We start from the raw sequence: 17,888 nt of genomic DNA on the forward strand, positions 1-17,888 counted from the left end.
ATATTTAAAAAAAAAAAAAATTACAAAAATGATGAAAACCATCAGTTTTAATGTACACAAAAATTTAGCCGAAACGATGACTGAAATAAAGATGGATGGAGAAACTTAATGTTAATTAAGGGAAAAGCGCGCAAAAACCGTATGTTAAAATTAATCGCGATAGATTACGCAGCCGATAGATAAAAATGGATGGCGTTTTTCACCTGGTCCCCGGTTTAATTGCGCGGGGCGCCGGCTATAAATCAGAAATACCGCTTAATATCAGCCGGGATTTAGAGACGATCGTCGTCGTCGCGAGCTTATCCGCAAGCTCGATCATCGCGGACACGTCAGATGCGATTCAATTTCTCCGGCGAATTACGTTCTAACTGAAACGTTCAGCTGACGTTGACCCCCGTCGGTTCAAAAGACGGATAAAGTATTTTGCGGAGAAATGAACACGTAATCTATAGTCTCGGTTATTAAGATAAATTTCCGTATCCCCGTAGAGATTCTATCATAATATCCCAGATGGATCCAAACATCACGGCGATACAAATCGACCATTCTCGAAATCTCAGATTACGGGATATCCTCCATTCAGTTATTATAGACTCGTGGATTTTGGGTTGCTACGAATTTGGAGATATACCAGACTCGGGAATCGATCCGAGGCACACAAGTGCGCCTTACGTAGAGGAAGCTATCTGTTCCAGCAAGCACTGAAATGGAATCGGTGATTCTAAGGCGATTACGTACGTACACGTCCGTGCCGAATGGCGCACGAAAGGGCATTTGCCAAGTAGACGAGCTTAGTTCCCAAGATCGGTACTGGTTAAGATGTTGTCTGCTCTAGCAATATAGCGTGTGAGAGTGAGAGCGGAACCGTCAGATAGAGCAAAAGACAGAGGCAATGTCTGTTTTTTAAACAAAATGTATTCTTTACCAGGATGTTATAGATGGAATTTATTTTTTAATATTATTTTATATTATTTTTTTTATTTTTTAATTAGGTTTATATATATATATATATATATATCTCATTTTTATATACCATAATATTATGTATTTTATATACATTTATTATTATACAAATATTGTATATAAATTATTATACAGGATAAACACGGTTTGTATTCTTCCTATGACATTCTGCATGATAAATCGTATTTGAATTAATATAATAGAATAATTTAAAAAATTCATTAATGTAAGGAACGAAAATGGAAAGCGATGTATTGTAAAATAACGAAAATAACAAGAGAAATATATGTAATATTAAAAAATAAAATAAACAAAGAAAAGAGAGAGAGAGAGAGAGAGAGAGAGAGAGAGACAGGGGGGGGAGAGGGAAGGGATGAAATATGAAACACAGAAGCCGAAATCCAAAATGTCCGTGTCGCGTATACATCACTGTCGGAACGAATCCGGAGCTTTATCGAAGTTGTTTCGCCAACTAGATTCCGTCATTGTCGAGAGCGTCGGCTAACCGGCAATATACGACTGCTACCGATACCATTAATTTCATTAAGGTGCATCCCGGTTGCCGGAAAGTCCTGAGGGCGAACCTCCTTCGCGCCGGAGGGGTTGATTGATGCGCCGCGATCCGACAACCGGAATTCGATCGTCTTTACATCGTGATCAATTTGATTTTCTCCTCTATATAAGTCTCGCAACTCTGCCTTTTGATTATGAGAATACAAAGGTCGATCGCATGACGAGAGAGCATCTGAGATCCGATTATGGGAAATATTCGACTATCGGATGACGATCAAGGCCTTTGATTATATCCGACGTCATTTGTTGGGCTCGAAGGGGAAATAAACGGGCCGATCTCCTCTCTTTGAGAATAGATTTTCAGCGATTTGTGCCCGGCCTTGTGCCTTTCTCTCCTGGCGTAATAAATCGACGCCGATGGCTCCCCTCTCTCTCTCTCTCTCTCTCTCTTTTCCTCCTCTCGCCCGCGTTTGCGAAAAGCCCGAAAATTGGCGCGGGCGTGAAATTAAAACGGAAAAAAGGAAGGAAAAGAGAGGGCGACGAAAGAAAAGAGATAGAGAGAATGGCTCGCGCTTTCAACCCTTTTTGGCACCGGGTCTCGCGGCCGCCCCGTAACTTTTAGTTTTTATTCTCCAGCTCTTTTTTCGTTCCAATTTCACTCTCTCTCTCTCTCTCTCTCTCTTTTTCCCCTTTTCCACGGCCCTCTCTCTCCGTATGCGCGCGCCTTCGCTCTCGGCTGCCATAAAGTCGACTTCCGGCGTGTCTGGCATCGACAATCGCAGTCGCGAGTGCAACGGCCGAGCAATTTCACGGTTTAACGCCACAAATGGAAGACAAGTCGTTCTATGCGCGAGTCCTCGGAAAATGATGTCGTCGACGAGAAAATTCGCTCTGACCGTCTTTTTGTCTTGATTATTCCGTTGAAAATCCAATCGGATTTGTCTATACGCCCTTTTGACATCACAAAGATCGAAGAATCGCTATTAACTGGATCAAACTCGATGAAAATCAAATTTATTCCTAAAATTTTTTGTTATCGAGATGATCTCTTTAAATTATATTAATATCTAAAATTTAAGTATATTACTTTACGCCTTTATGTTTAACCACTCACCTTCTTCCGCTCAGTTTTTAATTATTTTAACAAATTTCTGTGGATGGCAAGGTATCGTTCTTTTTTTGTTCTCGCAGTCCTTGGTACATAAACCAGGATAAAGAAAGTAGACAACCGTACATTTTTATTTGCATAATTATTACAAATAATTAATCAAAATTTATGCTTTTTATAAAAAAATTAATTTTCTACTAAACTATTATCAATACCGAAACAGTAATTTAGACACTTATTCAAAACACTTGAAGTATTTTTTAGAATTTCTTCAGATTTTTTCGTTACATTGTTTTTTATAATCATTGGAAAATATGAAAAAAATCAATTTTCTATTGTAAATTTAAATAAATAGTTTGAATATCTCTTATAATAATGACTTAAGGATTATTTGGATCATTAAATTTAAATCTGATTGTGAGATGAGAATTTTCAAATTTTTTAATTCAAAATGGCGGATCAAAACTTGAAAAAATTTTTTTTTTATTTTAAGAATCTTTAGATTCGTCATCAGCGACCCATAAAATATAAAGTTTCAAAAAAATAAAAAAATATAATAAAAAAATTCGAAGCGTTAAACATCTTTTCATGTGACTTTAAATGTTATTATAAAAAATAATATCGCTGTGAATTTAGCTCAAGCATCAACGATATTACCTTTTTTTACAGTTTCGCTCAATATTCTCAGACGTAGTTATTGTTCTTTACTTGTCGCGCGCAATCCTCATCTTCGAAACACTTTTGCTCGCGAGAAATAGCGAGTTTATCTGCGCTGGATCACTTTTGACAGGATTATTGTTTTCCGCGGAAAAATGTTCATCGACCTTCCTGAATAATCTGCGAGCATCGAAAAAACGCATGTAAAAGGATTTAAAAAGGACCGATTGAATGAATGAGAGAATACGGCCGAAATTGTTTTATCTCTCGCAAAAGAATACGAATCGAAAGAATTTAATCTCCGAAATTAAATTCCCGAATTTTTTCAGACTTGTTGATCGACGGAAAAAATAGTATTTAAATAAATATTGAATGTAAAATATAAAAGGCAGAAATAATACGTTAATCAGACTGGAAAATAAAAGCCAGGAATTATAGAAAAAAAAAATCTTCACATAATGCTTAAAACCATTTAATCTATTTTATCTATGTTTAATATTGGCATTTTGTACCATGAGATTGTGCTTAAAAGCACATTGGAACTTTTGCCCTGTTGTTTTTTTTTTCTCTAATGGCTGTAACCATTAGAGGACTCGTCATATCTCGTTATGTTACATATATTTTTGAAAAATATAGCGGCGGAGATAACGCATAGTTATAATATACCTTTGTATTCATATTTTTTAATTAATTTTTAGGGCTCCTTCTGTATTACATATAAATTTTATTTTGTATTCTTGTGTAAAAGTTGGGCTTAGGATGATCCGAAAGCGGATCGAAATGTAAATGGTTTTAAATATTATATGAAGGTTTTTCTTTTTTACGCTATAATTCCGCTCTTATTAGCATATTATTTGTGCGTACATATAAAGCCTTACTTTGTAATATTATTTTACGTAAAAGATACTTTGCATTGACGGATTTTAACTCTTATTAAATATTGCATAGCATAAAATAATGAGTGACTTAAATTAAAATAATACTACTCATCTTAAAGAAAAACAATTAAAATGTTAAAATACATTTTTATTAAACTATCTTTTTAAACGCAGATATTCTTTGTGCATTTTTCCTGATAATTTTAAAATAATCCCTTCTATAAAAAGAAAATAAAAATCTTATTATTTATAATATGAAAAATATAAAGAAATCCCAATGAAACTTAACGATTTCTTTTCAACCTTAAATCACGAAATAAAAAATAATATTACCAAGAAGAGCTATACTTATTACAGTTACATTAGAGGCCACAGAAAGTTTTTTCAAACATGCATCTTTTTCCGACGTTACACACACACACACACACAGCATCCACACGAATACAAGAAACCATCATCAAGCCCAATGCTCGTCTCCTGACTTTTAAGATATTATTCCTTCATGGCAACGAAGAGAGGAGAAACTGCAGGCATTGTCGATGCAGGGGTGAGCTTTGAGTTCTGTTCCGATCCGTTACTGTTAGAACTTGATAGTAGAAATGTAGCCGGGAAACGTGGAAAAACAATTCCGCGAGAAGGGACAGGAAGGAAGGAAGGGGGGGAGGGAAGCGGGGGTCGACCCGACAAAGGGACAGGGACGTGTGAGATCGGTTAAATGTCGAACGAGAGGAAATGCCAGGGCACACTCTGTCTCTCTCTCTCTCTCTCTCTCTCTCTCTCTCTCTCTCTCTCTCTTTCTGTGCTCTCTGTTATTAAAACTTCGCGTTTTTCCGCTCGTATATGTAAAGTTAACGACTTTTCGAAAGCGTGACTTTTCTCTTCCCGTTCTTGCGAATAATCGAGCAGAATCTAAAATTTTCACATCATGATACTAAATTTATGCGTGCAAGTGTGACAGATTTTTAATATGTATATTTTTCTTCACACATTTATGTTTTTTTCTTTATTTTATTGTCAAAAAATCCCTCCCCCTCACCTTCTTTCCCTTCGTCCGTTTCATTGATAATACACCTAGACACCATATAATTAAATATTTAATTTTATTATAATATTTTATACAAGATACAACCAAATTTATTAGGCATCTTTAAGTTTTCCTTCGTATTTCTTAGTGTATAAATACTAAAAAGGTTAAAAAATTTTTTAAAATTATCGATAGCACTTTAAAGGTGAAAGTTCAAGCTATAAAATGTTTTTTTAATTTTTCGCCTATTATCGACATGTCTGAAAAATACAGATTTAGTTTCAAAATTATGTATTTCGATCAAAAAAAAATTATAGGAAAGTTAAAAAAAAAAAAAAAGGATTTTTTAGGTAAAATGTTGTGGTTTATGCAACTGGACTTAAATTTTTCGAGAGAAATTTTTTTACCGAGTTGCAGAGTGTCAAAAATACAATAAAATTTTAAGAAACACAACAACGTTCTTTTTTAAAGCACAGAACAAGGAAAATACAAAAATTTTATTAATGTACCGAGAACGCATTAAAGTTGTTATCGATAATTAAAAATTTTTTTTTTAAACTTTCCTATAATTTTTTTCGCTCGAGATACATAATTTTGAAACTAAATCTGTATTTTTCAGACATGTCGATACTAGGCGAAAAGTTAAAAAAAAAAAAAAAAAAACATTTTATAGCTTGAAATTTCAGCTTTAAAGTGCTATCGATATGGTTTAAAAAAATTTTTTAATCTTTTTAGTATTTATACACTAAGAAATACGGAAAATTTAAGGATGCCTAATGAATTTGTCAATGGCTGTATTTATTGAGAGAAAAATTGTATAAAAATTGTACTTGTGATATATTATCAAAATATAGATTAAATATTTTGTATGGCAAAATATTTTATATGGCAAATGAAAAAAAATACGTATTTTGTGCTCTGTGTCTGGGAATTACTTCTAGAAAGGTGGAGATTTCTTTTTATCATCGCTTTTAACATTCGCGCGAAACATCCTTCCGCTCCTTCGCGTTACGTGTGCAGGATCGTCGAGTAAAAATGTCATTCGCTGTATAATCCAGCGAAGTTCGTAGACGCGCAAGAAACCCACCGTTAATGCCGGCTCCGGAGAAGAGCAGGCTTCTGTGCCACATTACGCCGCTTTTGTAACAACGTCTGCCTTAACAGCTACGAAACGACGTCAACGACGACTGAGGAAGGAGAGAAACTGTGTCTTGCTAAATGACTTTGCACGTCTCTCGTCTCTCGCGCCTCTTAACCAACGCGCCGTTTGATGATTCGGTTACACCGACTAACGAATTCATGTGCTTTCTAATGTGCTTCCCACAAGTGATTCCGTGTGAATGTTTCACGACAAAGGTATTCTAGATCTTACCTGAATATCTAAGTATTCATTCTTACTAAGACAATTATTTTTTATTATTATTATTCATTTTTATTTCTTCTTTTAGCTTCTTTTTTATTTTATTCGCCTGTGGCAGAGAATTATGTATGATTTATCTGCAAGAAATTTAAACGAATTTTTATTTTTTTTTTTTTTTTTCATAAAAAAAAGAACTCCATATGCTCACTTAATTATTTCGGATGTAAATTGTAATGCAGGCTTTTTCTCTTTTAGATCGTCTCAATTAAACCTGATTAAAATCTTTGTGCAAATAACACTTGTTTGCACGTGGCTTTCTGCTTGCTAGCAACTTGCTGGTATTTGGGATAAACCGGTCGTAAGCGATAACGCGGGAAGAGATTTTGATTTTGGTAATACGAGAGAGAGAGAGAGAGAGAACATGAAATTCTACGATGTAATCTCGTTGACGCGATTGGACCTCCGCCTTTTCGCTTTACCTTTGCCTCCACCTCCTCGACTCCGCTCTTGGATAGCGACAGGATCACGACGGCATTCCTGACGTTCCGCAGATGCCGGCAAATTTCAATTCGTGCCTCGGTTAAACCGCATCGTTGTAGGAAACGATGATACGAAGAGCCGTCGCCGAAAATAACGCGGTTCGCCCATTTGCCGACAGAAAATGGCTTATCAGAAATTTCTATCGCATTAATTTGTAGGATTACGCAGTGCATTCTGTCCGCAATATTATCTTGTCCGTTCGCGAGCTACGTAGGAAAAATTGATATTAAATTAAAAAATTAGTTAAATTAGCAAATTAAAACTTATATACTTCAATTAGCGCGAGCTTTGTTTCATATACTATATAAGCAATATTATATTCAAAATCTTCTCACAATTAGAAAAATTTGATAATCTTAAAATTTAATATGATTACAATTTTATTTTAATATTAAAATAGTCTTGTTTTAAGAATCTAATGTTATTATCTTAATTTCGTTACAATAATTTTTTTAGTTTGAGAAATATTTATGAATATTTTTACTATTTCTTTTTTCTTGAAATATTATATAAATATTTTATACATATTTTATATATAAGTATATATTAAAATAAAAATAAAATAAAATTATATCTCATATTTAATTTTTTTACATATTTTGATTTATATTTACTTATCCGTCCAATATTCTTTTCTATTTATGAAAATTATTTTTGAAGAATAAAAATATATTTTTCTGAGTAAAATTATATTAAATGTCTTCAAACAAGCAATTTATATTTAAATAAACATATTCTCAAAACAAGAATAGTCTTTTCTTCTGTGCAGATAGAGACAAATACACTTTAATTCCTCGATTATATTTTTATTGAAACGTATATGTTAATAAAAAATGTAATGTTTTTAACAAAATTTTTTATTTATAATAAATAAAACATATCTCGTTTTGTATAATAAAAGTTCGATTGTTAAGAGTGACTGAATCTCGACTAAATAATTTAATTGTTGAACATAGCTACCAACTAGAATTTTTTTATTCGACTCCAGTTAACTAAACAATTCTGTTGGGTATACCTCAATCAAAATTTTAGATTGTTACAAACAAAATATTTGGCTTTCACTACCAAACATTATTTCTAGTGTAAAAACCGAGAAGCATAAATTTTCATACATCAATGTTAAGCCCAGAAGGAAAAAATGAATTTTATCCGCTTCGATAGTTTTCAAGAATTCTTCTAATAATTTATTTATTTTTTCACATATTTTCAAATATCTCTTTAAGAATTTAATTAATATCTGCATCTGTTTCTTCTTATACGGAACAAAATAATTGTATCCAGAAATATGTATATTCACTTGCAAGAACGCTCTATTTATAAAATGTGACTGACTTAAATAATATTGCTAGCAACGTGCAAAGTATCTCAAGCGCATAGTAATAAGAACGCTTTCTTGAAATTATATGGAAAACTCTCGTTAATTTGCTTCAGCAGACAATATGCTTTGCTAGTCCACGTTAAAAAAAGTAATAAAAAAAAGTAGCGAAAACCCGTGAAGTGTGTTCAAATCAAATTTCGAGATTTATATTGTTGCACTTTTTCCGTACGTCTGATTATTGACGTTGAAAAATGAATATTAATTCAATTTGTTGACAGTTCGGTGAAGCGTGCGTTATATGCTATTTCCATATATGTATATGTGTGAGACAATTTTATTTTAAATTAATATTATAAATCTTATCATATTTATTATATTAAACTAGTATTAATTTATTTATAATTAAATAAAAAATAACCAAATAATTTTTATTTTAAATACTATTTTATTATAAATATAATTAAGATATAAATTAAAAATTAAATATTTTAAAATTATTAAAATTCACGCGGGGCTGAAAAATCGCGTTCTTCAGTTTATCTATCAAGAGGTTTATAAAAACAAATAGACGAGAGAAGTATCGGTGTGGGGCTAAATAGCTCAGTGGTAAGATATTTTTAAAAATTAAATATTATTTTATTATATTTACGATAAACTAATATTTAAAATATGAGCTTTTTAAGCTGTATATTAAAAATAATAATTATAAATAATCCTTATAATAAAAAGTTTTTTCTTCCTGATAAGCAAAAGAATAATATTTGACATGAAAAAAATACAAGGTATTTCGAAACTAAAGGTTAATGTTTATGTCAAGGGGGAGATTCAAGAAACGTGGAGGGCAATCAAGTGCTGAGAAACAACACAATCCAGCCTTGTGGACATTCCGACCACTAATTTAGCATTCGCTCTAATTTTGATTAATTTACCATATCGTAATCTCGCCGGCTGACGAGATAACGTTGCGACGGTATCCTACGCGAATAATAACGTGACAATAGCGTTTCCCCATAATACATCACGTTCCCTTTGGTATGTGGACAACCGTGCACATATATACCGTGCGCTTCATTCGCCGTGTCAATTATCAACTGCACGCTCTCCTAATTTTCCCAAAAATAACGACCTTCCTGTTAGTCTTCATCGTCCGTCTCGAGCTATCAAGGGAATTATCTTTTAACAGAAGCGCATTATTATTAAATTCATTCATTGTCAATTTAAGTCTCTTTTGTGTAAAATTTCTGGAATCAACTTTATATTCACAAGGAAGCTGTTGAATGGACCTGTGTCAAAGATTATTTAATTAAATTTATATTTATATTTTAATTAAATTTTATAAATTAAATTTAATAAATTTATCCAGTTTTCAGTACTTTTAACTATTACTTTTATATATTATTAAATTCATTATTATTTTCAATATTTTTATTCTGTCAAAATTTATCATTTCTCCACACAAATATCGTTTTACTTTCTTAAAAATATTCTTGCATTAATCACGTGATGAGCAATCATCGAAATTCCGCGTTTAACAAAAGAGCTTTACCGCGAAATCGGCATGAGCTTTATTACAAATATACTCGCGTGATTATTCTCCGCCATGGATTTAAATTTAAATGGAAAAAGTTAAACCGCGTGATTTTCTCGTTCGCCAAATTCCCAGCCAACAGAAATCGCGCATGTCGATCGGTCACGGATCCACCATGTTCCCGGAGAAAGGGGGAGGGAGGGGGGCGAGAGAGGGGTGCAACGTGGACTCAGGATCGGGTCATGGAGTCTGGCCGGAGACCGGAGGGTTTCTATTAGCTATTGTTTCTATTAGCTATTATTTCCGCGTCTCGTATGCGTGCGAAATCGCACACGCGAGGAACGAGAGATACGTAGGTAAACAACTAGTATAAACGTATGTCTGGACAGGAATCGCTCCTGTCTATTCATCAGCGCCGGCGGCGCTTCCTTTCGGCTGATATGCACACGTGGTATTGCGATGTGATTGTCGTTTCCTAGCAAAAGCGTATTTTGAATTGGAACGTCAGAGGAGCAAAGAAAAAAAATAAAGGGAAACGTTTGCGCGAAACTTTCTCGCGGTTTATCGAGACATCTTATTTCTTCAGTTAAACAACTACAAGTTTTGTATACGAAACAGAGAGAGAGAGAGAGAGAAAGAGAGATATGATTGTTAAAGTGCAACTGGAAAGTTTCAAACGAAGTTTGTGTCTTGCCACTTCACTTGTGTTGGAGGAAAATCGTGGAAACGAAAGGCGCGGATGATTTAAGATAAAAAAATTTTACACATATGTATATATATATATATATATATATATATATATATATGTGTGTGTCTCCCATTAATGGAGAGAAAACTGATGATTATTATTCACCCTTAGACAATTGTTGCTGATCCTGACGGCAGTTTCGGCCACCATTCGCGATTGGATACCGCGGCAGTTTTCTGTCGAGCTCGACTTGCATTTCGCTTGCACTAAGCTTACGAGCGCTCGTTTCAGCGCTCGTTTGCCCGTCAAAACTAGGAAGAACGAGCATGCAAATTGTCGGGCAGCCGCCATAAAACGGTGAAGCTTTTTCCGCCAAATGGCGCCATCCGTTTGAAAGCGCGTCTATTTGGCGGCTGTTATCCGACGAGCGACCTATATCCTCTTTCCCTTGCTTCGTCATATCCGTGAAACGCTCGCGGGCGTTCGTCGTTTAATCCTTAAGCTCCTTTAACGAGAGAGGGACTTGGAAGGAATCCCGGGCGCGTTTGCGAGAGAGGGACGATGGATCTCCATCGATCCGGAATAGCAAATGACAGCAATGGCCCAATTAATTCTATTATAGGAATTATCGTTCACTTTGATGTCTCGAGGAAAAAAATAAACCGATATCCATTAAAAATAACCGATATCCATTCACAATTAGTAGATAAAAGCATAAGCGCGTTCTCTGCCCTGGAAAATATATGAGAGGATGAAACTAGATTTTTTTTTTTCGAAGCGATAAATCTATCAAAATTTTAAAAGTAAAGGAAAAAATTACTTCTAGCGTTGGAAGATAAATAAAATTTTCTTTTCTCACGCAGCAATTATTTCTCAACACTTGCGAAACACAAAATGTCTACTCCACAAAACCTTATAAAAAAATTCTTTGAAAATTTTTTGAGCTTTCAGGTACTTTTGTTTAAAATGCCATGCAAAGAGGACACTTTAAAGATTTATATTAATGCAATTTCTTAATAAGTTTTTCTCATCGTACGCTTTTCACTCATACGAAAACAAAAAAAACACAAAACCACTCAAGTTTCAAGTGCTAGATTTAAAATTTATTGATAAAATATACTGAAAGAAATTAAATAGCTTTTGTTTAAATAAACATTTTTTATTTTTATTAACATTTTCATTTTTTTATTATTAAAATAAAGAAAACGTACTACGTATTGAATATTTTGTTAAAAAAACATTGAATATATAAACAAAGTTATATATATATATATATATATATATATATATATATATATTTGTAATTTATAAGAGTAAAGGTATAAGAGTAAATTTATGAAGGAGAGAATTTTATAAAAATTCTCCTGGTTTCTGTGGATATAAAAAAATTTTCCGACAACTCCAGATTTTCCATGTATTTTCAGGGAGTAGACACCCTAGAACAACATTGTCATCCGATCCGATCACAAAAAAAGCTCGTCTAATTTTGCGCTTGTGGGTCAATAGTTTGTGTAAATGGGATAGCGTAAATCATTTGGACACTTCGGTGAATGCTATTTTTCTAAATAGCATTCATAAATACCTGTTGCGTGAGCGTTCGCACGAAAAGCGCATGCATAACCGGCGCGACGTTGCATATTTTAGAGGAACAAATAATTTAATTGCGCTTTAGCGCGCACGGATATTAAGCCCGTTCCCTCCTCCCTCCTCCCTCCTTCCCGCCGCTCTTCGTCCTCCGTGTTAACCATGCTCCACGACTACGACAGCTGACAGCCGTAAACTTTGCGATGAATATTTTATCGCGGCGATGCGTACAACGCACCGTGCGAGCTCGATGCGTTTGCGGTGTGTGTTCGGCGAGTGAAAAAAAAAATGTCTCCGAGAGACATCGCAAAATTCAGGGCTGAAAATTCACCGTTCGATTATTCTAAAACCGATGAAAAGAGAAAAATTGTAATCTATTTTCTAAAAAAAAAAAACCCCCTTTTAAAGAGAGAACAATAGTTTTAAGCTTACGGAAGATCTCGAATAAAGTTGGAAGAAAATTTTTTTTTTTTTTTTTTTTTTTAGTTTTATCTACGATTTCAAAGAAATAAAGTTTTTTTTTAATCACTTTTTGCTTGGAAGTGATTACGTAACTTGAAGCAGAAACATCGTCGAGGAAAAACCTTGACGTAGTTTGAAAGCTGAGACTTTAAAATGCTTTTTTTTTTTATCAATTACTTCAAGATTATTCTTCGCATAAATTTAAATTTTGCGCGTTTCTTTTTGCGATCGACTCTAATAGCAAGTGATTCTTTGATTTATTGTAATGTGCGTGTTAATCTAGATTTCAATAAAAAATTACATTTTGTTTTTTTCTTCCAACTGCTTTTAAGCAATTATAAAAAATTTTTTGGAAACCTTTTTACTTTTTATATACAGCACTCTATTTCAATCGTTTATTATACGCACAAAATTTCAGAATTTTTCCCTTTAATTCCACTCTAAAAAAACACACTCGGTAAAACTGTTTTATTGCATTATTATATTTTTCGTCCATTATATAGTTAATTTTTTTTAATAGTTACACGTACACGTAATTCACACACGCACAGAGAGTTAAAGTTACAATAATTATAAATTTATTTAATCTTTTATAATACCTCGCGGTGACGACATTTAATGTAAACAAATAATACGTAATTTCCACACCGATTATTACAGCACGTGTGATCGAATGTGCGTGCAATTAAAATTAATTAATGCTACGGACGCGACCAAGCGCATATTTACTATTTGAATTTATTTAATTTTCCCCACTACATATATATATATATATATATATATATATATATATATATATATATATATATATATATATATATATGTGTGTGTGTGTGTGTATACATTATATAATCTCGAAACACTGTAATTATACGCGAGTGCGCGAGATAAACACGTGGATTTTCGGCGAGGTCACGTTTACCGAGGGCGAAAAATCCCCAGGACAACCCCATGACAACGAGAAAGAAATTGGACAAAACGGATAATCTCCGTCCGGGACTCGCGGCGCCTTCGTGCCAGATTTTTTTGCCCGGCCCTCGGCGTTTTATTTCGCCGTCGTTTTGCCCTCCTTTCTTCGCTCATTAGACGGGGGTGCTCCCCAATTAGCCGGTAAAGGATTGCCGCGACAGAGAAGCGGAGGGAAAGCCCGGGATTTTGAAACCGTGCACCGGATAACTTTAATTAAATAATTCGTTTCATCGCTCCCTCTCCCTCCCGCCGATCTTTCCTTTCATCGTCTTTCAATTTCTTCGCGTCTGTCACGGCTTAATTTAACCCCGCAGAATCAAAGGTCCAACATGCCATAAATTCATTTTTACCTCGATCAAACTGTCGCGAGAGACAAATCGGCCCTCTCCTTTTCTTAAAAAAACGAAAATCAAGAGAAGGTAGGATATTTATTAACCTTTATCGAGTTTTTGTTTCCCGTTTATATTTAAATTAATTATTCATATTTTTTAAACGCAAAAGATTCTTAAAGCTAAAAAAGGCAAAAAAATTATTGATTTATTATATATATATATATATATATATATATATATATATATATAACAAATTTTCCGGTACATATATTAGCCAGTAAAAAATGAAATAAAAGCATGATTTCTTTTTTACATCTCTTATATAAAATAAGAAAATGCAGCAGATGAGACGGATAACAAAACTTTGTATTCGATTGCGATCAAATACATCGTCAAGGTAAATTTAATGATTCCACAACAAGATTTGTTGTGTATTTTATTCGCGGATTTGTTAAGGGCGAAGAATGTGTTTTGAGATTACGCGGGGCTCTTGGAGGGCAAATTTTCTCGTAATGCCTTTCTCCAACTCGCAGTTACTTTCGACTCATACTTTTTTTGCTCATTCCTCTCTCCCCACCCCCCCCCCCCCGCCCCCGTCCTCCTTCCTTCCCACTCATCAACCTGCCTTTGGACGAGCGTTAGAAAGAAGAGAAGCTGCAAAGCGAAACTCGTATTCTCATTTTCCTCGCGCAAGATGGAGAAATAGCAATCACGACGAGTGGCGCAATAGAAACCGGCTCCTGATTCTCTTCTAGGTTCGTTTTCGTTTAGTTTCTTTTTCTTAATCAATGTATCGATTACTTGCCTTCAACGGAGTTAAAACATCGACGGTGATTATGCGATTAAGTATCGTTACAGAGATGGCATATAATTAGACATTTCGATATATTGAACGAAAGGTTCTGTGAGAAGAGTAATTGTTTACAAGAATATTTTTGTCTATTATTATAATTGATTATATTATTAAAATAAATAATTATTACATATTATAATTTATTATTATTATTAACATATTATATTATTATTATACACGCATTATAATGTATTATTATAATATATAATTATTAATATGTAATTATTAATATAAAATGCGATTTTTTAGACAGATGTTCTTTTAGTTTTAGATAAATCCAATTATTTATCTAAAAATTGGACAAACCAATGCATTTATACTTGATGACTCTATAAGCATTTCAATGTGCGAATTTAAAAATATACGAAAAGAAGGTAAGACTCGTAGATTTTCCGGCTAAATAACGTTCCAGCCACCCGAGGGAACGATTACCGAAGGTTTACGAATTTTTTTCTTCCTTTTTTTTTTTTTTTTTTTTTTTTTTCTTTTGGATGCGGTGAGCGCGAGAATCCTGCCGAGGGAAATCGTCCTCGATCAAATTACAGAGCACGCGAGAGAGCCTTTTAAAAGGATCCTCCGCGAGGAATGGCGCCTAACGTCCTGTGGAAATGGGCGATGGTGGTAGTATGGTAGCGAGCTGATAGATTTTGAACGTCGGCTTCGCAAATCCTCCTCCGCGTATCGATGGGTCCTTGCAAATCCCCCCAAACGATCCTCGGGATGAATTTCGCCCGTCCCAGGGCAGGATCGATCGCAGGCCGCAATGTCCGTTTTCACTTTGCCGCTGGATTACAAGTTGCCATCTCGAGAGAGCTTTTACGGAGAGACTTGACGGAGAAGAAGCTCGTTCTCCTCCCTTTCTGTCTCTCTTTGTCTCTTCTTTATGCAGAAAGAAGTTTGCGCAGGAATATTATACTCCCTTTCATGTTCTCTGTGTGTTTTAATAATTTTTACTGTGCTAAAATTATAATCTTACCCCGTGAATTTCATGAGCGGAAACACCGAGGTCGCGTGATAAGCGATATTATTTAAATCTAAAGAATAGTCTGCGAAAACATTAGGTTGCAATTCTAGACGACTTTTAAACTTGACGATTTTTGGTGGAGGAAAAATTACCTATATAAAAAATTATATCTTAATAACTCGAAAGTGGAATGCACGTGTCTATTACTTTTGGCCAAGAGTGACAGCTGAGTTGTCAATACATTAGTGTTATTGGAAAATTGATTTACGGGCGCAATTTCTTGCGATTACGTATGTGTGAACCAAATTTGCAGAAAGATGTCTATTTGAGACGAGACAAGAAATTGCTTGCGAACGTGAAAAAATAGGAAAACTACGTTGTAACGCGGTGACTGCGCATATGGTGCGCGTGACATGACTGGAATATTTGCTGCTGCTCGTATCGACAGGACCTTCTCGTCCTTTGGCCCATGTACGCGACCGCCATACAATTATTGTAACCAAGCTACGAATGCAAGGCGATTTGTAAAACTATAACTTAAGCCACTTAATTGACTGAAGATTCTCTTTTTACTTTCCGTTGGTGAAAAGTCTAATTGTAATCTCCAATTATTATCATTAATATTGAAAAAGAATTTGATTATATATTATATATATATATATATATATTTTCTAGTTATCATCAAATAAATATAATATATATTTATTTGAAAATATAAGTGTAAATGAAAATATAATTAAAAATATTAAATATAAATATACATTTATTATATAAAAAGTAAAGGCAATCTGATTGAAATAATAATCTCTTCTGAATATTTGTGGAAAATTTTAAAAACTCGTTTATATATTTGCGAAATTTAATAGGGCAAAATGCGAAGAGGGAGAAGATAAGATAAATCGACCGATTGTTCAAATAATTTTAGCTTAAATCGAAATAGGATTGAGATCGTAATGGCTGTCATGAGGTGCGCCGACTGCAAACGACGCGATACCGACGACATCCTTATTATATTCGACGTACGTGCACCGGGGTTTCATCGTAAATTGAATCTCTCTATTATCTTCCACCGCGGTGTCCGTAGTTACGTCTGATCCTGGTGAAGGATTTTTGTCGCAGTCATCAGAAAATTAGCGTCACAAAATGCGCATGTAATTCCCATTTTTATTATTCTACCTTTATTACGCTTTAAACAGAGTAAATAGAACGTAACGGGTGTTTCTAAAATAAGCCGAGAAAATAAAAAAAGTGGTTAAAAAAATTACTTTTATAAATAAGAGAGATTCAAATTATTGTTTAAAAATTGAAAGAAAAATTTGTTTCAATGAGAAATGCTATTGACAATCGATAAAGTGAATTAGGATTTAATCTTCCACTATATTTTGCATAAGAAATCTCTGTCTCATTCAAAATCATAGCGGAACGTTTAAGACAGAGCATGATATTTATCATAAATATTTATAAATATTTTTACTATTTTTTTTCTGAAAACATTTTATATATATTAAGAAAAAAAGATCGTAAAAATTGTAAATTGTACTTCAATATATTGTATTATTAAAATATTAATTAAATGTTTTATGTAATATTTATTGTAAGTAAAAAAACAAATATGTGTATATGTAGTAATATTTATATTCGAAATTGTATAATTAATATATTGATTAAATATTATATATAACGTTTATAATAAAAGTAAAAGAATAAATATTTGTAGTAATATTTTGTAAATATTCTCAAATATCTGCTTTGATATTTGTGATAAATCTTGATGATCTGTTCAATCTAAGATTACAAAAAATATTTATGAAATAATTACTTATAAAATATTCAAATAATAATTATAAATATTTCCTAAGTATTTTATAAATATTGTTTGCTGTTTGAGATTCATTTCAAATAATCAGTCGGTTACATCGCAATAAACGTGAATTCTTCACCACGTATCGTGATGGAATACGATATATTCCGGATAGAAAAAGACAGACAGCTCATTTAATAGTTAATGTTAGGCAAGCGTAATGAAAATCGGTTTCCAACCCCCTCGTACATACCTATTTATTCGGAGTAATTACGGATGCAACTGCGGGCGGAGAGAAGGATTCTGTCTGTTTTACGACGGCAAACAATGGAGGAGAGACTAAGTC

The 17,888-nt window shown here is 33.6% G+C and overlaps 1 protein-coding gene across 3 annotated transcripts in view; it reads right to left on the reverse strand.

Moving 5' to 3' along the window:
* Nlg-4 (neuroligin 4) overlaps window positions 1-17,888 on the reverse strand; it is a 263,720-nt gene that overhangs the window by 68,920 nt on the left and 176,912 nt on the right. The window lies entirely within an intron of this gene.

Source organism: Anoplolepis gracilipes, chromosome 15 (assembly GCF_047496725.1).
Source record: "Anoplolepis gracilipes chromosome 15, ASM4749672v1, whole genome shotgun sequence".
In the NCBI taxonomy this organism is placed as follows: domain Eukaryota; kingdom Metazoa; phylum Arthropoda; class Insecta; order Hymenoptera; family Formicidae; genus Anoplolepis; species Anoplolepis gracilipes.